This window comes from Silene latifolia, chromosome Y (genome assembly GCF_048544455.1).
Source record: "Silene latifolia isolate original U9 population chromosome Y, ASM4854445v1, whole genome shotgun sequence".
NCBI lineage: Eukaryota > Viridiplantae > Streptophyta > Magnoliopsida > Caryophyllales > Caryophyllaceae > Silene > Silene latifolia.
In genome coordinates this window covers 458954836-458982285 of record NC_133538.1, presented here as the reverse complement: position 1 = coordinate 458982285, position 27450 = coordinate 458954836, and the positions used below count along the sequence as shown (strand labels likewise).

General features: G+C 38.2%; 1 long non-coding RNA gene across 2 annotated transcripts; it reads left to right on the top strand.

Moving 5' to 3' along the window:
* The first annotated feature begins 18221 nt into the window (after positions 1–18221).
* LOC141627091 (uncharacterized) lies at positions 18222–21317 on the top strand. Of its 2 annotated transcripts, none has more exons than XR_012536653.1 (6): positions 18222–18444; positions 18854–18977; positions 19292–19380; positions 19844–20042; positions 20144–20373; positions 20844–21317. It is a non-coding gene; the product is annotated as an uncharacterized LOC141627091 (long non-coding RNA). The 2 variants fall into 2 exon arrangements; XR_012536654.1 differs by having other exon boundaries at positions 20144–20512.
* The last annotated feature ends 6133 nt before the right edge of the window (positions 21318–27450 follow it).

Below are 27450 nucleotides of genomic sequence, written 5' to 3'. Positions count from 1 at the left end.
ATTCCTTGAATTTCTAAAAGGACTCACTTTTATGCTTCATTAAGTAGACGTATCCGTATCTACTCAAATCGTCCGTGAAAGTGATAAAATATCTATAGCCATCTCTAGCGGTAATTGACATAGGTCCACATACATCCGTATGTACGAGTCCTAATAGGTCACTAGCGCGCATTCCAACACCTTTGAAGGAAATTCGAGTCATCTTGCCAATGAGACATGATTCACACGTGCCATATGTAGAAAAATCGAATGCGGGAATAGTCCCATCATCGACGAGTTTCTTCACGCGTTTCTCATTTATGTGTCCCATTCGACAATGTCATAGATAGGTTTGATCTTTGTCACCAACTTTTAATTTCTTATTATTCATGTGTAATATTTCCTTGGTTTGATCTAAGATGTAAATTCCATTCATGGAAACTGCTTTGCCATAAATCATTTCATTAAAAGAGAAAATACAGCTATTATCCTTTATTGAAAATGCAAAACCGTCTTTAGCAAGTACGGAAACAGAAATAATATTCTTAGACAAACTGGGTACATAGTAATGTGATTATATAAAATAACTCAAAACCACTAGGGAGTTGGATTACATATGTTCCCTTCGAGACTGCAAAGAATCGGGTGCTCCATTCCGACTTGCAGGTCCACATCACCCTTTTCGAGAGGTGTGATGTTCTTTAGGCCCTGCAAATTATTACACAGATGAGAACCACAACCAGTATCTAGTACCCAAGTTCTGAAACTTGCATGGTTAATCTCTATCATATGAATATAAGATGACATACCAACAGGAACGACGCGGCCTGCTTTTATGTCCTCACGGTACACGGGACAGTTCCTCCTCCAATGTCCAGTCTTGTGACAATGGTGTAACACCCCCGTATTCAGAGGAGCCTTAACTAGGCCTTCCTTAGCATATAAGGGCGTTACCATCCCGGTTGCCCGAGGAAAGTAATTATCAAACGTCAATAAAAGAACTATTAAGTTATATTACAAGTGTTTTAAACCAACAAACGAAATAAAAGGTACAACTCAGAGACTACTCGCTATGACCATCGTCTCTCGTGAGAACTCATCCCTTCCCGGACTCCAGCTATCAACAACATCAACACCTGCTAAGACCGACTGCTCACCATAGGGGATCACGGCAGACACATAACAAACAAACAACCACACAAGGTCAGTACTGAGATAAGATAAGACAGTGGCAACCACTATTATCAATATAAACAATACTATCAGCCCCAAACGCAATCACCGCAATCCAACCAACTCTGTCACTGACTGTCCACTGGACCAGCCCTGCCAGTGAGGGACCGCAGCCGTACCCACCAAATCCCCGCTCATCGTATCGAGCGATAACCCTGTCCATTAATGTGCACATCCCCTCCCGTGGCGGGTTCCACGGAGGGCGAAACTAGGGCGTGAAGCCACTCCCGCAAGTGACCCCACTCAGCCGAGGCCACGCCTCGCGAACCATCAACAACAATCACAACCACAATCACAATACAATTACTATATCAAACAGTCACAATGCTATCACAACGACCGACACACTAGACCATCCATTAAACCGAGTAGGCGAACCTACCTTTAAGCACCGCAACCAATCCATGCTGACAAACCACATATTCAGCGACCAAGCAAAGCCTATCACCACCATACAAATATCTATTACTTAACAAGCAAGCCCTAATTAAAAGAACAAGGACACGGATGATGATTATGACATACCTATTAGGGAGAAAACTCAGTAAGAGACCGCTACCCGACACAAGTGACGCCCTCCTAAGGTCCAAGGATCTTCAAAAAGGCTTCCATGGAGGTTTTGAGGTGAAGGGAAGGGAAAGAGGCGACTGAAGGATAGGAGGAAAGTGGCGAAAGTGATTTGCGGATTTAACAAAATGCGATATAAAACCCTTGCTGAAAACACGGTACTCGATCGAGTACCCAACATACTCGATCGAGTAGCCCCCTACTCGATCGAGTAACCTAGCTACTCGATCGAGTAGCCTCTACTCTATCGAGTACCACTCTTAACACGCACCCCAAGATGGTTTTGGCATACTTTTCTAAGACTACTCCCGCTCCCAAGGACAGTCAACGATGGTCAAAGGCTCCCTAAAAGGGCGGGTATTACAGTCTTCCCCCCTTAAAAAGAACTTCGTCCCCGAAGTTCACCTTTCCTATCTCCCGCTCAAGACACGAAGACAACACGTCCTCACCCATCTTCCCGCTCAAACCACTACTCCCTGGAAATACCACTTCCCCCCCCCCCCCACCCCCATGTCATCATCATCACCGACTATACATTATACCTAATGACTCTTACCCCTATCATGCAAGCATTATCACCGTTAATTGTCACTCTAACATGTATGCATCAATTCCTACTAAAGATTATGTATCCAACATCGACTCGCCATATGATCCAACACAAACAACCATCGGTCATCATGTGACAACGACTTATCAACCCGAAACGTGTCTCATATCAACCTCATACTGCACCATTAACATCACCGTGTTACTCGATTCATTCTATTACGACGCAGCGTGCCGAGGTAAAACTCTTTATGACGGTCCTTTACAATTCATTCTATCATTTTCACTACAACGCATAAATTACTTCACAAACGAGGTAACCAATTGCACTTCATACAAGTAAAGTAACCAAGGTGCTAGAAAATTTTTGTAATTAAACGACAAAACCTTATAAGCAGACAAAATATAACTTCGAAATCAGCCTTTTATTTTCGCGACATTACTCTTCCCCTCTAAAAAGGAACTTCGCCCCCGAAGTTCACCACCAACATTACAACACACATTACCTTTTATTTGCATCATAACTTTAAAGAAAACCATATTATTTGTTATGGACATTACTCGCTGACTAGATACTCGCTAAATTAGAAATCATACGCAAGCCACCGGAATAACTAGTCACCGTTGACAACACATGTTAACACGGTATGCACAAATGTACGAGAAGCTACAACTCCGATAAATAGATCGTAATGGGGCGTATGCAACACTACAGTAACAAGAAATTATTACCGCTTCACTAATTGTGACAAATACGCTTATAAAACTTCAAACACCATTTCCAACATATGAAATTAATGGTTCAAAGGTGTAACTACGCACTAATAGCCACATTAAACATTAAACTTGCAATTATAAAACAGTTGGACATTTTTACTTTTGAAAACCTCCTCGAATATTGTGCTACTCGATCGAGTATGTAGCGGTACTCGATCGAGTGCCATGCTACTCGATCGAGTGTCTTGGCTACTCGATCGAGTAGCCCACAGATCAGAATGATTTGCTTCCTAGATGCCTGCAGTTACTCGATAGAGTACGGGGTACTCTGTCGAGTACCTTCAGGCCAAAATTCCTATAAAACTCGTCATAAATCAACCTACATGCACATATTTTGTCATATAAAATCGAGTCGGGATGACTCCCCGACTCCTAACATCCTGCAACAAGTCAAAATATCAAATCCGGCCTTATGGCCAACAATACAAGTCCCAAATCAAAGTCGCAACAAAACAACTACTAAAGTCTAACAACACTACTAACCACTAACACCAACTACCATCAACAAGGATAAAACCAGGAGTATCACTCCTCCTGCTGCTGCTGCTGCTCAAACATCACCTCATCATCACCACCACCAGAAGTACCTCCTCCCGATGCCCCGATCCCCGCATCCACTCCTGCTCCTGCTCCTGCTCCTGGGCCCACGTACCATGGAGTCAAGCCACCGTAAGGAAAGGACTGAGGTGCCCCCCACGTCGACTGATCCACCCCGTAGGAATGGAAAACCCCTGAGTAGTCCCCAACTCCACTCCACCAAACCGGATGCGGTCCCTCGGTCCCAATCCCCTGAGCGTACGCCATCTCGTGCACATTCCGAAGTGTCAAGGTAGACGACACTCTCTCCGCCAAGTAGCTGGATCGCGTCTCCGGGGTGTCGAGGTAAGGGTAGCATGGAAAAGGCTGGTGCTGCTGTGGTGCCACCGGCCGTGGCCTAGTCTCTGAGGCCCTCTCCCTTACTCGACGGGGTCCTCTCCCTAACCTAGGTCTCTCCACTGCCACGACCGACGCATTCTCCCCCTTCTTCGGCTCTGGCATCACCTCGAGAAGGGTGTCGTCGATGAGATAGGTCTGCAGCTGGCGGGGTCCCTCAACATCCTCCTCCTCCTCCTCCTCAAAGATCGAGTCCGGTCACTCACTACCGCCGGCTCTAAGGGCTCCGTCGGTGGGAGGTGCTCAGAGCGGAATCTTCATCCAACTCACGCCCACACCCTCCAAGCTAGGCTACCGTCAGCCAAAGTCCTCAACCATTTCAGGTCGAGATAGTAGTCACGGTCCATGGTGGGCACAGGGGTAGCTAGAGGCACGTAATCCGAAGAAGCCTCGAAAGAGGTTAGCTTTTCAGCTAACCGAGTGGCAATGGCGCCACAACTCAGGTAGGGAAGAGGCAGTAGCCATCAAGGCAAGGGCGGCACAAACCATGAAAGGAGCATTAAAGACCACTTTCCTGGCCCGCTCCGGGTTCAAGTAGGACATCAGAAGTAACACCTCATGGTTGTTCTGCTTACTGATGTCCGGTCGATCATAAAGGAGGTTCGAGAGAGAACGAAGGAAGATCCTCAATGTGACATGCTGAACGTCATTAATCAGCATGTTACTCGAGGTAGGAGCTGGTTTCCCGGTCAGGCAAGGCAACAGGCGGCATACACCGCACTCGACAGGGATGTCGGTGATAGAATCCTTGGGAGGCTTAGCCAACCCAAGGTGAGAAGCAAACAAATCCATTGTCAACAGAAAACTGGTGTTCATCAACCGAAATTCAACGGTTTGGCCAGTGGGGTCATAGATAAATGAGCTCATAAACTCCAAAGTGAGAAAAGGGTAAGTGTGTTTCCTCAGCCTATACAAACCCATAAGACCCAAGGTCTCGAAAATGTGACGGACATCCGTCTCTATCTCCAACTCCTCTAACACTGTGGTGTCTATACACCTCGTAGGTCTCATCTTGCGTTTTTGTAAGGCTACAAAACGCTCCCTCTGTTTGAAGTCAACAAAAACAACTAAAGGGTATTCGGGAACTGCGGGTACCACAGGTCCACTCCCTTCCCCCATCTCAGGTGGATTACCCCTCCCCCGTTTACTTTGGCGGATTCCAAGGTTCAGTCTCGGCATCTGCTTTAGGCATAGGTTCAAACAACTTGTATAAACATGCAAATATTTATATCATGTAATTTGAATTCAACATACTCAGCTAAGTGCACAATTTCACCCACAAATTTGACATGTGAAGCACATACTTCATGCTATTAACCTTGAATATCACATCATGTACACACCTTTGTCAACGGTTTCCAATTTTGACATACAAGCTCAGTTTACTACTACTCACAGGCCATAGTTGTGAAAGAAATTATCATGGTGATTACGTATGCTCAACAAATTCGAATATTTTAGCATGGTTCCAAAGTTATTCCAAACACACTTCTAAGCACATGTGGGGTGTTCTTACCAGTTCATGGACAAGAATGACTTAGAACATATCATTATCACCCTTCACTATTATGTACAACAACTCAACTAGAATTTTCAGACGGTCTTTACAATTTGTGATAATCTTGGCATATTTTCATCAATTGTCGTTTCTATTATCATATTGAAGTTTAACTTATACTTATAATGTCATTCACAACATCAATTTTCCAATTATAAATCACAAATTTTCATTTGAGGCACTTTTAAGACGGAGTTTTAAGGCAACTTTCTAAGGTGAAATCATCAAAATCTATCCCCCAACATGACATAAACAATATTTAAGGCTCAATTCTACCATCTAACCATTGTAAAACAACCAAAAATCGATTTCAATTTTGGAAACCCTAGAAACTTCGATTTCGAATTTTACAATTTCTAATCTAATTTACAGCAATTAACCACCAACAAACATGGAAGGAAGGCATGTGAATCATATTTCAACAATTAAAAGCACCAAATTGGTCATAATAATCGAAAATTTCAGATTGTTTTACTTTCCTAGCACATTCAAATCAATAAACCATGTACATTAGGAAGAATAGCATACCTTGATTGATTAACAAAGTAAAGAAACGAAATTAAGCAAGGAAATTAACCCAAGAATCACCACTTAACTCAAGAGTATGAGAGGATTTGAGAGGAAATAAGGAATTTGAGAGTAGTTTAGGTTTATGTGTGTCGAATTATAGGGGAATAAGAAGAAGAAATAGAAAGATTAGGGGTTTTAAGAAAACCCGTAGGATTCGTTGTACAGTAACCTACTCGATCGAGTGCCTAGGGTACTCGATCGAGTACCACCCTACTCGATCGAGTAGGAGCTAAATCATCGAGTATCTGCAGGAATTTTCCCACATCCCGACGTTATAGCTTCCTAACTAGATCGAGTGAGGTCTACTCGGTCTAGTAAGCACTCGCTCGGTCAGTGCCAAGTATAGTTAAGTACTCGGTCGGAAATACTAAGTAACTTGAAGATACCTGCAAAACAACACCACGTGTCGATTCCAAACTAAGTTCGGGATTCGGCACTAATTACCGCATTCAATCACGTTTTATACTTGTTACCCACGCATAACGTATCGCCCTACTAATAAGGTACACGCCGTACTACGCTATCCAATTACCCAACTCGGTTTATCTGCTACCGAGTCATTCTATAAACATAATCACGCCGTCATATTACACTTAAACTTACTTTACTTGTTACTACTAAACTCGTGTTCACTTAACTTGATGCATATAATTAACATCAATTCTTTCTTTCGCTTATCACATAAATGCATACTTTTTAAACAAATTATTCAATCATGTCTTAAATTCTATCATAAGCAATTCATCTTGCACGAATAAAACATTACGCAGCGGAAAAATTTTCAACCAACAAGCAAGGCATACATGCATTACTATATGCTATGTCTCGAATTATAACTCAACTATACCATAACTATCATTATAGTAATTACTGTGGATTTATAAACTCGTATATGACTCCCGTCATTATTAACTTATAGCAAACACCTACGTGTTCACTTTTCATGTCACAACATTCAATTCCTCATTTTCACGCATTTCTATTACATAAACTTTCGTCACATATCTCATAACCATCATATAAACTCACTAATCATTTCAAAATTTCCACTAATTTCACCAACGATTACTATACGCGACCCAAATACCACTATCACACCCCTATTACTTCTAACAAGGACTTAACCGGAGGTAGCTCCGACACAATTATCATGCATATCACACATAGACACACGGACCCCACATTCCCATACCATGTGACTGGCTTAAGTGTCATGGGGCCAAGATTTTGAAATGAGGGCGCCTACTCACCCAAAATCTAGCATCAGCTGGGGCTCCCATTACACATACACCAGGTTCATTTTATTAGACTCGCTACGTTCATTATGTTCATTTGTTACAGGTTCCAAAATCGTCGCTCTGATACCACTTTGTAACACCCCCATATTCAGAGGAGCCTTAACTAGGCCTTCCTTAGCATATAAGGGCGTTACCATCCCGGTTGCCCGAGGAAAGTAATTATCAAACGTCAATAAAAGAACTATTAAGTTATATTACAAGTGTTTTAAACCAACAAACGAAATAAAAGGTACAACTCATAGACTACTCGCTATGACCATCGTCTCTCGTGAGAACTCATCTTCCCGGACTCCAGCTATCAACAACATCAACACCTGCTAAGACCGACTGCTCACCATAGGGGATCACGGCAGACACATAACAAACAAACAACCATACAAGGTCAGTACTGAGATAAGATAAGACAGTGGCAACCACAATTATCAATATAAACAATACTATCAGCCCCAAACGCAATCACCGCAATCCAACCAACTCACCTTGACGTCCTTTGGACCGACCGCCGTGGGCGACGCGGCCGTACCCACCAAATCCCCGCTCATCGTATCGAGCGATAACCCTGTCCATTAATGTGCACATCCCCTCCCGTGGCGGGTTCCACGGAGGGCGAAACTAGGGCGTGAAGCCACTCCCGCAAGTGACCCCACTCAGCCGAGGCCACGCCTCGCGAACCATCAACAACAATCACAACCACAATCACAATACAATTACTATATCAAGTAGTCACAATGCTATCACAACGACCGACACACTAGACCATCCACAGAAACTGAGTAGGCGAACCTACCTTTAAGCACTGCAACCAATCCATGCTGACAAACCACATATTCAGCGAGCAAGCAAAGCCTATCACCACCATACAAATATCTATTACTTAACAAGCAAACCCTAATTAAAAGAACAAGGACACGGATGATGATTATGACATACCTATTAGGGAGAAAACTCAGCAAGAGACCGCTACCCGACACAAGTGACGCCCTCCTAAGGTTCAAGGATCTTCAAAAAGGCTTCCATGGAGGTTTTGAGGTGAAGGGAAGGGAAAGAGGCGACTGAAGGATAGGAGGAAAGTGGCGAAAGTGATTTGCGGATTTAACAAAACGCGATATAAAACCCTTGCTGAAAACCCGGTACTCGATCGAGTACCCAACATACTCGATCGAGTAGCCCCCTACTCGATCGAGTAACCTAGCTACTCGATCGAGTAGCCTCTACTCTATCGAGTACCACTCTTAACACGCACCCCAAGATGGTTTTGGCATACTTTTCTAAGACTACTCCCGCTCCCAAGGACAGTCAACGATGGTCAAAGGCTCCCTAAAAGGGCGGGTATTACAAATGGTGGCACTCAATGTCACTGCCCTTGCTCTTTGTCTTGCCCTGTGAGCCACTAGTCTCACCAGGCGCACTCTTACCGTTTCCTGGCTTCTTGAACTTTGGCTTACCTACAGCTAGGTCGCCATGAGCCTTGCCCTTACCTTTACCTTTGTTGTAAATCATGAGAACATCCTGCTTCACGCTCCCACTCAATTTCATATCCTTCTCGGTCTGTACGAGAAGGGAGTGTAGCTCATGAGGACTCTTTTTCAAGTCATTCATATAGTAGTTCGCCCTGAAAAGGGCAAAACCATCGTGAAGAGAATGAAGCATTCGGTCAATGACAATGCTCTCACCGATTTTACAATTCAGTGCCTCCAGCTTCTCGACATTCTCAATCATGTGAAGAATGTGTGGGCTAACCGGTTGGCCCTTCTGGAGTTTCGCATCAAAGAAGCGTGTATGTATGCTCTTATGTAACGATTCTCGGTGCCTTTGAGAACTCGTTAGTGAGCGTGGTGAAAATCTTGTTTGCACCTTGGGCAATGAAGCGTCTCTGCAAATTGGTTTCCATTGCAAAGATGAGTACGTTCTTTATCGCACCCGCTTCCATAACGAAATCACTATAAGCGAGTGACTCGTTGACTCCTGCATTCGGGCCTGGGTTGACCGGTATTGGCTCAGTTAAATACCTGAGCTTACCGTCAGCAATGGCAGCATTCCGTAGTGCCGCCTCCCAGTCCGTAAAGTTGGACCCATCATTCTACAGTTGCGTGGACTGATTCATTTGGTCCATGAACATTTTTAGCCAGGACGAACGATCTAGTGTGGCACTAGGCATTGGGATTGCGTTATTTCCAGCCATATGTTGTAACAGTATTATCGAAAATAATCGTGTTCTATATTGTGAAAGAAGAATAAAATAATAAGCATGTGCATCGTTTTGATTTTAAGTCTAATGAACTAATGTCATAACGCGAAGACTCAAAACATTTATACAATTGACCTCCCTCAAGAATTATATAAATGATCCCAAGACTCAATTCTCTGTAAATTGATAAGCTAACCTTTTAGCTAATTCTACCGTTAGAATTCTTGATCGATAAATTTCTGTAAATTCTATCTTTAGTCCATCATAATCACGAGAAACTCTTCGGACTATGATGAGGTAAACTAAGTCAACACAACTACTTACCCAACGTAGAAGGGGTCATATTAGGCCTACCGACGAAGAAGGGATTCATAGATGTTTGTCCTTATAAAGACTAATCTCAATTTCCGTTTTAGAGGAAGATCCCATCATCTTTATTTTAATTCATTTTAAGTGAACTATAATCTAGCATGCGAGAATGAATAAACTAAGGTGATGGCTTATAGACTGTGACATCTGCATGTCCATGAAAACTAACATACAACCTATATGAGTCAATTTTCATGCATTTTAGTAGTAGGTGGTTTGGTTTTAGGCGGAATATGATGCAAAAAAACTAACATGTGAATGAAAAGCAATAAGAATGAAAACGAAAAAAAAAAAAAAAAACAGTAAAAGTCCTAGTGTGGCCTATCCTATCAAAATGAACAATAAATACAAGTTTGGATTCCATCCTTGGACCCGAGAAGCTTGTCTTGATGTTCCATCTTGATCCATGTAGCGGGAGTGAGCTCCAATCTCCATCTTTAGTCTTCTTTGAAATTACAATGAATAAATTACATAATTGACCTATTTATTACATTCTAATTTCAAAACCCAAAACTAAAATAAAATAAAGGAGATTCGAGATCTCATAATTACATAAAAAATCATGTTTCCTTCATTACGAAAACATAATTTTACTAAGGCCACACTAAGTATTACAATTTACAACCGATTGCAAAATTAAATACGTAAATAAAAATCATTCATTCGATTCATTCAACAAAATTAAAAAGCATCAACTAAAATAAATTAAACATACATGACACAATTCCTTAATTATGTAGATTAATTTATCCAAACCACCTATTTAAATTAAATTAAGTGACAATTCCGCAATTTATCACATTAATTTCATTCTTAATCCATATTAAACTTGTAATATGAATTCTATCCGTCAAAATTTTAAACTGCTTTAAAATAATTCGGTATCTTTAAATTGTGAACCGTTTCACAATAACTAATTGGCCAAAATAAAAAAAACAAAAAACAATTTTTCTTCCTTTTGGGTCTCGGCAAAAAGGAAAACAAAATTATTATTTTTTTATAAACTCAGCCCACGGCTGAAAAAAAAAGCAGCCAATAAATTTTTTTTTTTTTTTTTAGCTCACGGCCGAAATAAAAATAACAGCAAAGAAATTCACCAAGATGATAAGAACCGTCAACTCCGGAATTTCCAATCCCACCCTCATGATAAAATACTGAACAAATTAAGTATCCTTTTTTTTAAAATACGATTCTGCTCAAGGAGCGTATTCGGGTGCTGTAGGTTGGTTTTTGGCGTATAGAACGAAGTAAAAGCGGAACAAGTTCATAAAAATGGTATTAATAGCTGTGCATGTAGTCTAACAAAAACTACACCACCCGAATTAATATTCAGCAACTGTCATAGTCCAAAATCACAGTGCTATTATGCTATTACGAAACACCAAAACCCAGCTAAGAACAGCAAAATTGTAAGTGGTTACAGACCATATTATCAAATACCTCACTTCAAAAAAAAAAATTCAGCCGAAACAAAAAAAAAATTCTCTTTTCGAAATTCCTCATTGTTTACATACAATTTTACGAAAATCATCAAAATTAAAATCCATGGCCTAGCTCTGATACCACTTGTGGGAAATAATCTGTATACTTCCCTTAATTATGAAGGATTATAACGAATTTAATTAAGACGATTACAAGTCATAAAATAAATACATAAACAAAGTAAAGGATTCAGAAATAACCTTCGGTCCTAGCAAAAACGGCCTAAGAACAATATCAAAATTGATATTCGCCTATCAGTTGCACCCAAGACGATATGAGATATGCCCTTTGATTATGCTAGAAATCGATCCAAAATTTTCTGTAAAATTTAGGTTTTTGTGTTTTTTCTGATGAGAGAAGAGGCTAGGTCAAGAAAAGGAATTAGGGTAGAATAAAACATCTACCTTTCTTTCTTATACTGACCGAATTACCGAGTCAATTAGGAAAGAAAAAACTTTCCTAATTTCGGCCAAACTGACCGAAATAAGGAGTATATTATCCTTATTCGAATTACCGAGTCAATTAGGAAAGAAAAAACTTTCCTAATTTCGGCCAAACTGACCGAAATAAGGAGTATATTCTCCTTATTTTTGGTCTTTCCAAAAATATATAAAGTGTGTTGAATTGTCATCTAGTGAGGATCGAACCCATGACCTCTTGGCTTGTGTACCCTCACTATTACCACTATGACACATTCAACTTGTTGATATTAAATATAACTGATTATATTTAATTACGAATTAATGATTAATTGGCCCAAGCTAACATTATATACATTTAATAAAATATAACTTATTATATTTAATTTACTTAATTGACATGATTAATTGTCTCAACTAATATTATTTAATTTTCATTAAATAATTATCTCATCAACACATTGACTAACTATTTAGTCATATTGGGCATCAATGTAATTATATTTCTATAACCACATTTCTCAAACACATCCTATAGGTGTGACCTTTAGGGACCAGTTGATCACCGCCATCTGTATGATAATAACGTCAAACTTTCTAGCAAGCCAACTGTTATTAGGTAAACGTTAATCAACTGATTAAATATACAAAGTATACCCTTGTGAACCTGTAAGAGATTTACAAATGTTATCACACTAATTTGTGGAGGACACAAGCTCCAACAATACTAAGTCCCAAAACTCTGTACTCACTGTCCCAAGAAAAAGTGCTAAACCAGCTGTAGTTTCCAGTTCAATACCACACATGTTCCACGATTCTCTTGCCACAACTATGTCTACCAATGCCTCATCTAAAACCAGATCAAGAGTATTCTAACAACCTCTCACAGCTGTGTCTTATTGACAGAATGTCACTATACCATGACAACAACGGAAACATACTCAACTTTCTTCCACATCCCACTTTACCCTAAATCCGAAGCCGAAACTGATAAAAAACATTAACAAACAAAACAACACTCGATATGCCAACCCGACACTAACACCCGACACTGACATCAAACAACAGTAAACAAACATCAATCTGTGACAACATGAAAATACTCGTATCACAACACGAATTACCGTGCCCAGTGCACAACAACCACATCGATAGTCCTCGCAACTTTTACAATCTCATAACACTGACTGAGTACCACATCCTTGACCAGAAGACTTTTTTAAAACCGCTCTACTAGATCACGACGCAACATAATAAACGGAATCACAGATACCGACCTTCTGAATATTATCCAGACCATGACTCATGAGGTCAGAACCTCACACAAACATTTCCACATATCAAGGACCCATAAACAAATCTAACTAGCCAATTATGATTACGTAAGTTACCACTTAATAAAGAGTATCTCTCATCCGAACTTAACTCAGGTGCCCTTCACAACATATGCTCCCACACACACAATTATCACCACCCGGCGAACATAACATGTCATCAATACCCAAATACGAGCGAACACCTCATATATCCACATCTTATACTCCCTCACACCCATACATACCAATCAGGCCTCTACAAAAATCAACCTCTTTAGAATGACTATCTTTCCTATTTATCATCACCCTTAACCACTAGTGACAACACCACAACACCACCATTGCTCATGTCTCTACTCCCTTACTATCACTTCTTAATATAACAATGGTATTCTCTCTTTGGTTGTCATCCCAATAACGAATATCAAATTCACCAACAAAATTTACCTGAAGATTATTCCCAATTCTATCCTTTATCGTATCGTCACCTAACTCTCCACCAAAATCTCATATCGTGCAAACACTCTACAAGCTTCTTATTCCCTTAATACCTCGTAACTCGCGGCTAACACGTCGTCCTGTTCACCTATATAACCATTAACTCACACCCTCTGACGAGGCTATCGTACATTTTCACGACTTCCTACTTTCATGCTCCTTAACTCCGGTCAACGTTTTCTGAGCTTACTTCCATCCCTCTTTCCCCCTTTTTACTCAATAATACCAATTAATAATTAATCTCCTTTCTTCTTCTACCTAACTCTTTAGTACTCCGATTACCTTCTTGTTGCTCTACAACTCAATTTCCATTAATTCATACAAATACCTTCTTATTCTTCTTTATCACTGATCCCCTCTCATCATTCTACTCACTCATAATTCTCACCATTAAGTCCCCACAACTAACGGTTATCCTTTAATTAGTTGTATCTCGCTTTCGTATCCCTAGATAACCAACCACTCACCTCATAGGTTAATTACCCAAAGAATTACACACTAGGCTCACCTCTTAATAATCCAAATTTCCAAACTCGGCCACTATCTACTCATCGTGGCATAACTCGATCGCACTATACACCATTCGTTTATATCCCTCTATAACGACCTTTCATCACATATATCCTTAACCAACACAATTCTAACCGTCTCCCTCCATAAACCCTTACACATCCCAATTTGACACTATCCGCATCCCTCATCTCAACCTTTGCATTCTCATGTTTCTTTACACTTATATCACTCTTGCCCATAAACACTTACTTTTATATTACTCAACACACGACTATATCACTCACCATATCTCACAGAACATGCTCTTTACCTCGATCAGCTCATCATTCATCCCTTTCCTCTTTCCACTATCACTCACAACCACATATAACTCATGTCCTTCCTTTCCAACACATATCCCTCATAAGCCGGCATTCTCCCTATCATAGCATTTGGTAACTTACGTATCAAGACCATCACATATATAAAAGAATGCTTTAAGACCCATAATAAACATGTGCACGTACCCTACGACTCACAACAAATGTAAAAAAAAAATAGCCACCGACTCAAAATGACCGTCCACTGAGGTACTCGGTCGAGTACATGGTACACTAGGTCGAGTACACGATACTCGGTCGAGTAATGGAACTACTTGACTGAGTTAACGACTCTAGAAGCTGAACAGAATTATCACAGAAAGATTACTCGTCCGAATATGGAATACTCAGTCGAGTATGAAAGATACTCGACCGAGTAGGGCCTACTAGGCCGAGTAGGGCCTACTCGGTCGAGTATTGGCGCAGTTCTCAGCACCATCCAGTTTCCGTAAAACAGTCATATCTCACTCGTTACTTGGTCACTCTGGGCGTGTGACCTATCGTTGGAATCGTAAGAAGACAAGATATCACCTCAACTTAGAACTACAGCAATATCATTTTTAGAACTCGACTTATGACAGTTTTAAGACAACCCTTCCGTAATCGATCTTCATACAAATCAAATTTTCTAAACAAAACAACTTGAACATGAATAAAGCAAACATTAACAACTCGATACTTCTAAAAAGCAGGACATAAGTGAACTTTTATCATACCCACATAAAAATTAAACACGACATTTATATATATAGACGCATGACCTTAATCACATGCTACTAGCAACAAACCAAACATTAACATCATCATGATCATATACACATGTACCACTATCCCTTTGAATGCCACATAATAAACACTTAACATGCCAACAATTCCATGCTCAAAGTTTAACAGAAACAAGTTTTCGATACATCTTTCAACTATTATCGCATTCCACTTCCTCCGTCATTTCATTCAACCATGCACAAGACTCATGCCACAAGTACTACACACACATGACTCAACACACAACAGTCCCCCCTCCCCCCCATGTGACCGGCTTGAGATAGTAAGGGCCTTAATGCGACTTCGGGACGTCTCCCAAGTCTTTGCAGTAGCTCCAAACAACTCTCCCCGGGTTCATTTTATTTAGGCTCCCTAAGTTCATTGGGTTCATTAGTTTTAGGTGCCGGAACCGTCGGCTCTGATACCACTTTGTAACACCCCCTCATACCAAGGTACCTTACCAGGACTACCCAAGCATGAAAGGTTGTTACCATCTCGGTTGCCCGAGATTAGTACATATCAAAAGCAACTGTCCAAACACATTTATTAAGGTACGGTAATTATAAAAGTTACATTGTCTCCAAAATCCAATAACAGAATTATCCAAATGCGAACAACTACCAAAACAACTACTAATACTCGTGATGATGACAACTAATCCAGCGTGGCGACTCTCCCAAGACTGCACCAAGCTCAATAAGCGCATTCCCTGTCACAATCTGCTCACCATCCCCGAATGGATCACCACAGATTTTACAAAACACAACACGAGGTCAGTTACTGCATAATTAAAATAAGACAAGTGCATAAAGTAACCAGCTGATCATCCTCCATCCCCGATCTCCCGATCGTACACAGTAACCGACTACACACCGAGGTGTGCAGCCCTGCCAAACTACCCATCGCAACACAGGTAGCCCACGCCGCCAGTGGGGGACCGCAGCCAATCCCCACCAAAATCCCGCTCATCAATAAGCGATAACCCTATCCCTTAATGTGCACATCCCCTCCTGTGACGGGTTCCACGGAGGGCGAACTAGGGCGTAAAGCCATTCCCGCAAGTGACTCCACCACAACCATCATAACATCGTCACAACCACCACCACACCAACACTCCGATGATCAGTAGAAAACAATCATACACAGTACAATCACAATCTTAAATCAATTAACAGTAAACTGAGTAGGAAACCCTACCTTTTCGCAATCCGCTACACTGGAATCAATCATACAAATGCATAACAAATACCACATCGTCACCTACAACATCGATAATCCACAATCAACACACATATGATGACCAAACCCTAAACCCCCAAATCACAAATTAGGGCAAAACCCTAAAAGACAAATTATTGAGACTCATGAAATCAAAGGCTTACCGACACAATCGACGCAAGGAAAGATGAACTAGACTCACGAACAATCCACGCAAATGAGAGAGAGATTTGGAGAGGATTAGAGTTACGTTTTTACGTTGTGTAGTTTAGGTTTTGTAAAAATGATTAGAAACTGTAAAACACGTGTTAATATAACTCTAATTCTTTCTAAATCGACCACGAGAAATATTACCCGTCAGACCGGATACTCGGTCGAGTATCGAGTATACTCGGCCGAGTATCCTCTACTCGGTCGAGTAATTCCCATACTCGGCCGAGTATTCCTGGGCAGTAAACTATCCAGAAACACAAGATACCCTTATTCGGCCGAGTAAGCCATATTCGGCCGAGTAACAGACTTAGAAAACCGAGGTATTACAACAACTCCCTTTGCTAATGTAGTTTAATTTGACTTTTTAAATGAGTGCTTACTAACCTATCTATATATAATCATAATAGAAGAACCATTATGACCCATGTCAGTCACATGGCTCTCCATTTACTAAAATTTTGCCGCCCACTCTATTTATGTATAATGAGAAAATAGAAATAAATATTTTTTAAGAACGTTATACAAATGAAATTCAACGAATACCATACTTTATACTTTTCCACATTTCCCTCGACGTTCGTAACTGTTCAGGTCAACGCACTTCTTTCGGATGCTACTTCGGGTTGATTTTATTACTAAGCATTTCGATATTCACAAATTGAGAATTGTATAAATATAGGTCTAAATTGTCCCAATTAATAACTTCTGTTACTACATGATCTATTTCGATAATAATAGGTTTCAAGAGCTTTTATAACTGAACTCAATCAAGTTGTTTTGTTGAACGATAAATAATTATGTTAGTAAGCATGATTTTGAATATTGTTGTATGGACTTTATCTTGAAATTTGAGCATTTGGAACAAATTAAAGAGAAAATGAACTATTGGATGAGTATGATGACTTCAAAATATCAAATATTTTTAGTGTCATAATTTTATTTGGAGATTTGTGTACTCATTATAGAATTCCCGTAAACGACTGAATAGTACAAAAACATCATAATTTTTTTTTAGTACATACATTCATTTATGTTGTTTTTTGAATACAAATTTTTCATGTAGTAAGAACCATATTCATAAGATTTTCTACATTTAAACTAATATATATATACACTAGTAGAAGAAACCCCTATCGTGTCAATTGAATTACGCCGGTTCTAAAAAACACGACGCAAAAAGTACTCACTTTTGGTGGGAATGCAATTTCGCCATGTAGGTAAGCTTAATGCGTCAGTTCTTGGAAAAAATTGACGTATATAATGCGTCGGTTCTCAGCAAAACCGATGTATTTGATCAAATACATCAGTTATATTACTAAACCGACTTACTTCGTATTTGATATTGCCTTTTTACGTCAGTTGTACCTTGAAGCTGATGCAAATGATATTAATTAAAAAAAAGTATTATACACTCACTAGTCACTACCCACGACTCTCAATTATCTGTTCCTAAAAATCTAAAGCAACCGTCCTTTCCTCTCCCTTACACTCAACCGTCGTTGCTTTTCTCTTCTCCTTTTTCTCCCTTCCCTTCTCCTTCTTCATTCGCTCTTTTTTTATAGTGACCACCACTGTCGTGCATCGCCATCGCCATTGCCATCGCCATCGCGTCACCACCAACACCGTCGTCTCTCCTTCAGGTTCTCCCTACTCCTTTAATTAATATATTTCCATTGTTGCTGAATTAGATTGATTTCTTAATTAATTTGTTCAATTATTTAGGGTTTCAATAGAGGTAATAGTTAAAGTAAAATTATGGTATTTTGATGCTGAAAATTAGGGTTTTCTTTTTCCAATGTTAATTTGAGTTACTAATTGAGTGTTCTAATAACAAATCATGGCTCCGTTCATGGTAAGCAACTGACATGGCGTACAAAACTATAGCCGAGTATGGCCTGAGTCAAACCATCGGCCCCGTGTCGGTAGCAACCCTTTCTTCCGGTGGAATTGACGACTCTGGGTTGCACCATGGGGACGGGATTTACCTCTTATACTTGGTAACATGGAATCTATATTATGTCAACAACTTACTTAAATTTAAATTAACAGGGGCGTTTTGTTGTTCTCGTTCAAAGAGAGGTAAAATTGCTCCTGCAATCAGCTCTTGACGTTGCTTTATGTGTTGTTCGCGCTAATCCTACTGTTTTGGAAGGACTGGGTGCCCATTTGGAAGGTAATATCTCCATTGTATGCTGATATTTTGTTTGTTTAATTGTTTGTCTGTCGATTATCATTTTTATATGACGTATCTAAGCATACTGTTGTACTATAACGATACTACCTTCTTTTCATTTAATATCGTTCGCATTTGTCTTTGATTTCAACTGATGTCAATTTTGACCTTTAACTTGTCCAAATATCTTTAGATTGAAAAGTGCATTTTTACATACATTTGAAACATCAAATATCAAAACTGCAATTTTCATATGAATAGCGGAGCTTAAAACATCAAATATCAAAACTGCATTGATCTTATCATTTTTTCAGGAATAAAAATGGCTACTAAAGAAATTCTTGTAATTGGTTCCCACAACAGAAATGAGTTTGTTCTTATCAATGCTGAAGATATTGGAAGAGTAAGTTTTATTTTTATTAATTTTTTTTTTTTGCTGAATTAATTGATTTTATTTGTTAATTTATGGAATCTGTATAATTTACTTTAGATGTGATGTTTTAGTGGTTATTGTTGAAATTAGGAACTACCCTTTTGCTTAATTTACTGATTTTATACTTAATTGGACTGTATTTATGTTTTTATTAGTTTAATTATAAAAGGGTATGAGCTGAAATTAGTTCAAAGGTTGATTAAGTTGTAATTTGTAATTTGACTTGTATGATAATTAGTTCCAGATTTGTTGAAAAGTTCATAAAAAGTTGAGTTCTTTTTCACAATTATGATGCTTTTTAATCTGATTTTTAGTTAAAACTTACTTTTTTATCTTTGAATTGGGGAATGTAATATGTGCTTTTCCTTGATTTGAGTTTGTCGAGATCCTTATGTGTATGTGCTAAAGCTAGTGTGAAATGAACTTGTGACAGGTGACATCTGTGGAAGAATTGAGTGGACAAAATTGTAAGATTTGTGGAGATGAGATAAATGATTGTGAAGATAATGGCGATCCGTTTGTCGCTTGAAATGAGTGAGCCTTTCATGTGTGTAGACCATGGTATGAGTATGAAAGAAGAGAGGACAATCAAGCTTGCCCTCAATGCAGAACTCGGTACAAATGACTTAAAGGTAAGCATAAGTGGTTTTATTTTGCTGCGTAGATTTGTCGACAAGATGATTGTTGGGTGAAGTGTTAGATGTGCTAAAATTACGGTGCATCTGCGTTTTAGGTAGTCTGAGAGTTGAGGGTGATGATGATGAGGATGGGATCGATGATTTAAAAAATGAGCTCAAGTATGCAAGCAAGTTCAGGGACCCGAATGATCCACATCAGATTGTTGAGGCAATGCTTGTTGGTAGGCTTAATGCTGGCCGGGCACCTTCTAGCGCATCCAGCTTTACTACTCCAGCAGAATTGGATCTTGCAACAGAAATCCCTCGCCTCACCTATGGACATGAGGTATAATTGATCGTGTTATTAGACTTTTTGTGATGATCTAAGGATGCCAGGATTTCACCAGACAAACATTCTCTAGTCCCATCATTTATGAGTCGTGCAAATGAAGTTCATCTTGCACCGTATTCTGATTCGATGTCCTGTAAGCTCTTTTTAGATCTTTCAACCACTGTTTTACTGCTTTCTCTTCTGTTTTTATTTTCAAAATTTGTAGGTCATTACTAATGTGAACAATTTTATTCCTAATATTCAATATTCAGTGCCACCTAGACCAATGGATCCCACGAAAGACCTAGTTCAGAATGTTCAAAAATTAGCAAAAAAAAAATCATTATGAAATCAATGTATAAGTAAACGGTACAATGTAGATTCAATGATAGAAGGTTTCTTTTGTTTATAGAAGGTTTCATGCTAAGTAGTTCACCACTTCTTCCTTTTAATATTTATTGTGTTATTCATTGTTTTTTGGACAGGTTCTTTTCTTTGCACGGTCTTTTGTTGTACCTTGCTATCTGCTAAATCCATCTTGATCTCCTCAAAGGCTATTATTGAGTTAAAGAAAAAGGTGAAATTAAGAAAAAGGTGATGACTTCAAAGACCTTGCAAATTTCTCACGTCGAGGCTCTTCAAAATAGTGTTCGTTTGCACCAAGCAAGCAGTGATACTACATTTGAAGAGATGTCGACTTTAGCTTTTAACAGTCCCTGGTCCATTGAAGACGGGTGTATGAACAAGGGTTTTATATTCTTGATCTTCATAATACATCAGGTCCACACATTCATTTTTCAACCATGTCAATCAGCAATATGAGTTTGACTAGTAGATGTTTAGAGAACATTTAGTATAGGTTAATTAGCTTAGTAACTAAGACATTTGTGAGATTTTGTATACATTGGATTGTATTTAGAACGTTGTTGGGTTGAATGAAAAGTGATGTTGATTTACATGTAATGTATTAGTGGTTAGTTGGATTTCTTGTTACAGGTTTTCAGGTTTTTTATATTCGAATTGTTAGTTTTACGCAGAGGTGTTTCCAAAAATTCGGTTGCAATTTTTTGTATATAAAAAACACAATAATTGCATCATTTGCATCAGTTTATGATAACAAATGACGGAAATGGTTAAATAAATTGGCGCTAAAAAAATTATCAGTTGCATCAGTCTGAGTTTGTGGTATAACGGACGCAAAAAAAAAAGAGCAAATGCGTCGGTTTTGTGAAGAACTAACGCAAATAACAACTATTTGTGTCAGTTGTAACAGTCTATTGCGTCCATTCTATTGCGTCCATTCTATTGTTACAACTGACGCAAATGACACCTTTTTGCGTCGGTTCTTATAATACAACTGACGCAAATGTTAGACTTTTTGCGTCAGTTCCACAACTGACGCATAGCAAATACGACCCCTCGATATACGTCAGTCCAAAACTGACGCAAAAGGCCCTTTATAACTGATGCAATAGGGGTTTTTTCTATTAGTGATATAATGTTATAACTAAAATTTAATACTTATTTGTATATAATATCTATGTATGTCCGTGCAATTTTTCACCGGTGCTAAGCTAGTTATTATATATACAATTTTAGTACAATTATTTTCACTACTAACATAATTATTTTACTATTTAGCTATACAATTTTAAGAGGTTATATATTTATATAAATATATTACATATATGCATTAAATCAAATCGAAATAATTATAGAATATTATATCTTTTCGAAATCTAGCTTGATTCATTTACCTTTTGAGAAAAGATCATTATCATTAATAAAAAGTCATACGATATTTACAACATATGCCAAGCTCAATCGGATACAAATCGATTACAACCATAGGAAATAAATTCTTGTTCAAAGAATGAAACACTGCAACAGAGTCTCTATCATCGATTCGCCGCAAAAGGCTTTCATCCATAAGAGGGTCTCCGAATCTTCCTTGACGAGTATCCATTTCTTCTGACGTGATTGATTGTAGCCATGAATCGGGCAAAATATGTAAAACCATATAACGATCTATAACAACGCTGATCTTCTGTTGACTTATTAGAAAACTGCAAACGAACCAAAAAACGAAAACTCTCAAACTGAAAGAAGGACACCACCGATAGATGGGGACAGAGCCCTCAGAAAGAGAGACGAAACAAAAACGAAAGCGGAAATTAAACAAAAACATCAAGGAAACAAAGCGGAACACGGAGAAAAAACTAAGCCACCGCCTCCCTACCAACCCACACCACCGCCAGATCCAAGCACCACCCTGCCACACCACCTCAACAAACTCGTCCGATAAGATCCGAACAGCCCACATACACCACGCAGACCGAGAGGAACGGGCGGACCCGTACGATCCAGAACCGGGTGTGGGTAAGAAAGGGGAGGAGGGTTAATCGGAAGAGAGGAGACGGGTCGCCGGAGAAAGATCTTGAGAGACCCCATCCCCGGCGACATGGTAGGGGGTTGATGGGTGGCGGTGGGAGGAAGGAGGAGAACGGCGGCAGCAAGGGGGGAGGATTTAGGGTTTTGTTTTTTAGAGAAAAGGGGAGAGAAAACTAGAGGAAAGAGGTGGATCTCCCTTATTTAGTTACTTAATTTTAATAAGCTTTGAGTTGTAATCGATTCATTTACCTTTTAATAGTGTACAAAATATAATCTATTTATATTATATTTGTGTATGTTAAATAATTGTATAATTATATGATGATACTAATTAATAACATAAGTGGGGCATGTTTATTTTAAGGAAAATCACTATATTTTGATATTTTCTAAATTTATACTTCAATCAAAACTATATAATATTTAAATTGAAGTTAATTGGTCGGGTCCATCACATAGTGCTATCGATTAAAAACTATATATTATAATTAAGTTGTATAGATTTATTTAATTACATTGAAGTCCCTTGAATTCTTGAAATATATATATATATATATATATATATATATATATATATATATATATATATATATATATATATATATATATATATAGAGAGAGAGAGAGGTTGGATTTGGTGTTTTTGGTTCTTATGGTGAGTTGTGAGTTGGGGGAATCTCAGCCACTAGATTATATTAGAGATGGGTGGTCAAGATCTAATCTTACTTGTCATATAAAATCATTGTCATTTACTTATTTTCTCTTTTTTCTAGTGCTACTCTTTTATTTTTTACTTTTATTTTTTTATCTCCTTTTTTTTACCTCGTGTTATGCTTTTTTTTTTACATTTTGATTTTTTTTTCTCTTATGTTTTTCTCATTATGTTACCTTTTTTTCTTTTTCTTTTTGTACCAGATTTTTTTTTACTTGAATTTTTTTATTCTTATTTTTTTTACCTCGTGTTATTATGTTGTTATTGTGCTTTTTTTTTTTTACTTTGATTTTTTTACGACTTTGATTTTTTTTCTCTTTTTTTACCACATGTTATTGTTATTCATTTGTTATTGTGATGTTATTCTCATCACATTACTTTGATTTTTTTTACGACTTTGATTTTTTTTAACCACGTGTTATTGTGTTGTTATTCTACTGTTATTCTGCTGTTATTGTGATGTTATTCCGGTGCCACTTTGATTTTTTTACTACTTTGATTTTTTTACTACTTTGTTTTTTTACTTTTTTTACCGCATGTTATTGTCTTTGTTATTTTGGTGTTATTGTGATGTTATTAAGGTGCCACTTTGATTTTTTAATGACTTTGATTTTTTTACCCCGTGTTATTGTCTTTGTTATTCTCTTTATTATTGTGATGTTATTCCGGTGTCACTTTGATTTTTTTACTACTTTGATTTTTTTGTTATTGTGATGTTATTCCGGTGCCACTTTGATTTTTTTACCAGGTGTTATTGTGCTGTTATTCTATTGTTATTCTACTATTATTCTATTGTTATTCTACTGTTATTGAGGCTCAAGTATTAGTTTCACAACTTTGAGAGACGGTCTGTTTTTTCACCGAGGCCGCATACCATAGGAAACAACTTTCGTTGATAAACCATAACATCTCTTTCCAAATAAATATATCTTTGACGATCATTTCTTCAGATTCGAATTAGAGTCCATGTCTTGTCTCTAGGCCTACTCGAGCATCTCCTTTACTCATTTGCCATCCACCATGAACACCCCGACGGACTGAGCTGCTGCAAACAATCAGATGGAGAGTGATGAGAGTGCAATTAATGAATTGAGTGATGAGAGTGCAATTAATGAAAATTTGTAATTAATGAAATGATTGAAATCACTAATGAAATGATTGAAATCAGTTTTAGGACATCTGCTCGGCAAAATTCTTGGATGAAATGATTAAACAAAAAATTGCAATAACAGTAGACTCGAAAAGCGAATGAAATGATTGAAATCACTAATGTAATTGCACTCTCATCACTCTCAGTCCTAAAATTTGCATCAAAATTCACAAACACAAAAAATTGCATCCAAGAATTCGTAATAAATTGATCCGCTTTTTTTTATCTCCTTCACCACTCTCATCTGCTCGGCATCTGTATCATAGTCTCGAAATCACTAATTGCATCCAACAATTTGCAATCAAATTTCACACAAAAAAAAAAAACTGCGATCAATTTATTACGGAGTAATTAAATTTGAAAAACATCTATTATCAATCTCATGCTCATCTGTTCAGCATCTATTAACTTCGTTCAATTTGATTGTATACGTTTTTTAAAGATACGTATCAAATGCAAATCAGTAACTGCATCCAACAATTTACATCAAATTTTAAGCACAAACAAAAATCTCAATTAATTTCATCAACATAAAACTAGCAAACCTCTCGGATTCCATTTCGGTTTAGCGAATAGACTACATATAACAATTAGCGTCGACACCGTTGCCGGAGATGACGTTCTCTCCACCGTACTCGCCGTCCTCATCTGGTACTGAGAATCATCGTGCGAGAAGGAGATGACGACGATAAAGGAATAGGAGGATAAAGCGGAGGAATCGCCATTGTTGTCGAACAGTTCGAGCTCGAACACTCCGTCGGCGATGTCGCCTGCTTCTCGTTGTCGGACAGATCGACTTCGATTGTGATTGTCATTTACATCGTTGAAGTAAAAGTTAATTCCTAACTTATTTTTGTGATTGTCGGAAAGGACAAGGAAGTGGATAAAGGTGAAGATTTCAATGAATTATTGGCTTTGTTTTTGGTTGAGGACGCCATAGCTGATATGTGGATTTTTTTTTGGGATTTTTGTTGACAGAGAGTTTGGTTTATGGAGAGAGAGAGAGTTGAGTTTATGGAGAGGGATGGTTTCACGCGTGATTTTGTTTTTTTTATAGGTTGAATCTCAACCGTGTATTTCTACTTATCAAATGGTTCAGATTTTCCCAACTCACAACTCACCATAAGACCCCAACTCACGAGATCCCGCCTCTATATATATATGTATATATATATATATATATATGTATATATATATATATATATGTATATATATATATATATATAGGCCGTATCCGGTGAGGCACCTCATTATGGCGAGGCGGCCGGTCTCACCAAATTCCTTCATTAGACTTAGAGCGGACTGTTAGCGCGGAGTCCTTCAAATTGGGCTGAAATTTTGGCCCAAATATTTTGTAAATCTGAAAATTTATTCTATTCTTCATCGATAAGTTATTCTTCATAGACAAGCTACATCGATTCATGAAATTGCAGCTATCATACCAAATCTGCTCCATAAACTAATCAATTGCAGCCATTCTTCGTAGATTACAATTGCAGCGATTTGCCGATCAACAAGCTACATCAATAATATCGACATTTGATCAATTTCAGAAGACTTCATTTGATTAATTTGAAGGTAATTTCATGATTTTGATGAAAAATTGAATATATTCATATATTTTTATTAATTCACTAATAAGTGATGATATAAGGTTCGAATTTGATCAAATTGAGCGATTTTGAAAATAAAACGTTCAAATTTGATCAAGATTTCATACTATTTCTATTGTAGATGGGTCTGTATATTGATATCTGGCGCAACTGGCCTGAGATTCAGCATATCCGAGTATTTACTGTCAAAAAAAGCAGTTTTGATTAATGATGTAGGTGTATCTATTAGTACTCTAAAGACACCCGCAGTTAGATGATCGAATAGCTAAGTAATTTGTCTGCAACAAACTGCACAAATTATTCTGTAAACTTTACTAAGGCATTTGCAGGCAAAAGTAACAAAAGGAAAATGTCAAGTTGTAGCATGGCATCATCTGTACTTTGTCCTGTTTGATGAACACTAATGTGTTACTCTAGTACTTTGTCCTGTTTGATGTTGATCAAGTCAATACCGAATAGCTGATCTAATCTGAAGCTTTCAATGCTAAACTGTTGAAAGGCGAACTTTTGATTTTTGAATATCACCTAGAGTTATTGTCTTACATCTGAGTGTTGTGATTTGTTGTTAAGAGCTGCTAGTATTTGTCTTTTGATATTGTTCACCGTTAATTCATTATTAACTCTAGACACAATTTTCATTGCTAACATATTGAATTAAAAGTAAAATAACATTGTAAAATAAGAAGTTCGCAAGTAGTAATATGCTTCCGTGATGCTGGCTTGGAATATTATGCGTTGACCCTTCAGTGTCTTCACCTTCTTGGCGCATTGTGAAAAATGTTGCCTGCAAGGCTGCTGTGTTCAACTACTTCATGAGCTTCATAGAAGCAATGAAAGGGTGTACAATTGGAAGTAAAATGATTTAGGCTGCAATGTAAAATGATTTTGTATAATCGCCATAGTTTTCATTTGAATTGTTTTCTCGTCCTCTTTTTCTAGGAAGACAATAGATGTAAGCGTCAATGTGAATAAAGAGGAGGTGACTGACTATGCATGGATTCGGCTGCTGCTATGAAATTCACGTATTTCCGACTTTTCGTTTGCAAGCCTAAAGGTGAAGCTGCATCTTGTTTTGTTGAATGGCATGAAAGAAGCTGTTGGTCTGTTGTAAGGAGCATGATGAAATTAGCTTGATTATTAAATCAGTAATTATCGGAAATTTCAGTTGTATTTTCTCTAAACGATAAAACAGAATGCTGCGTTATGAGAACCAATTTTCTGAGCTT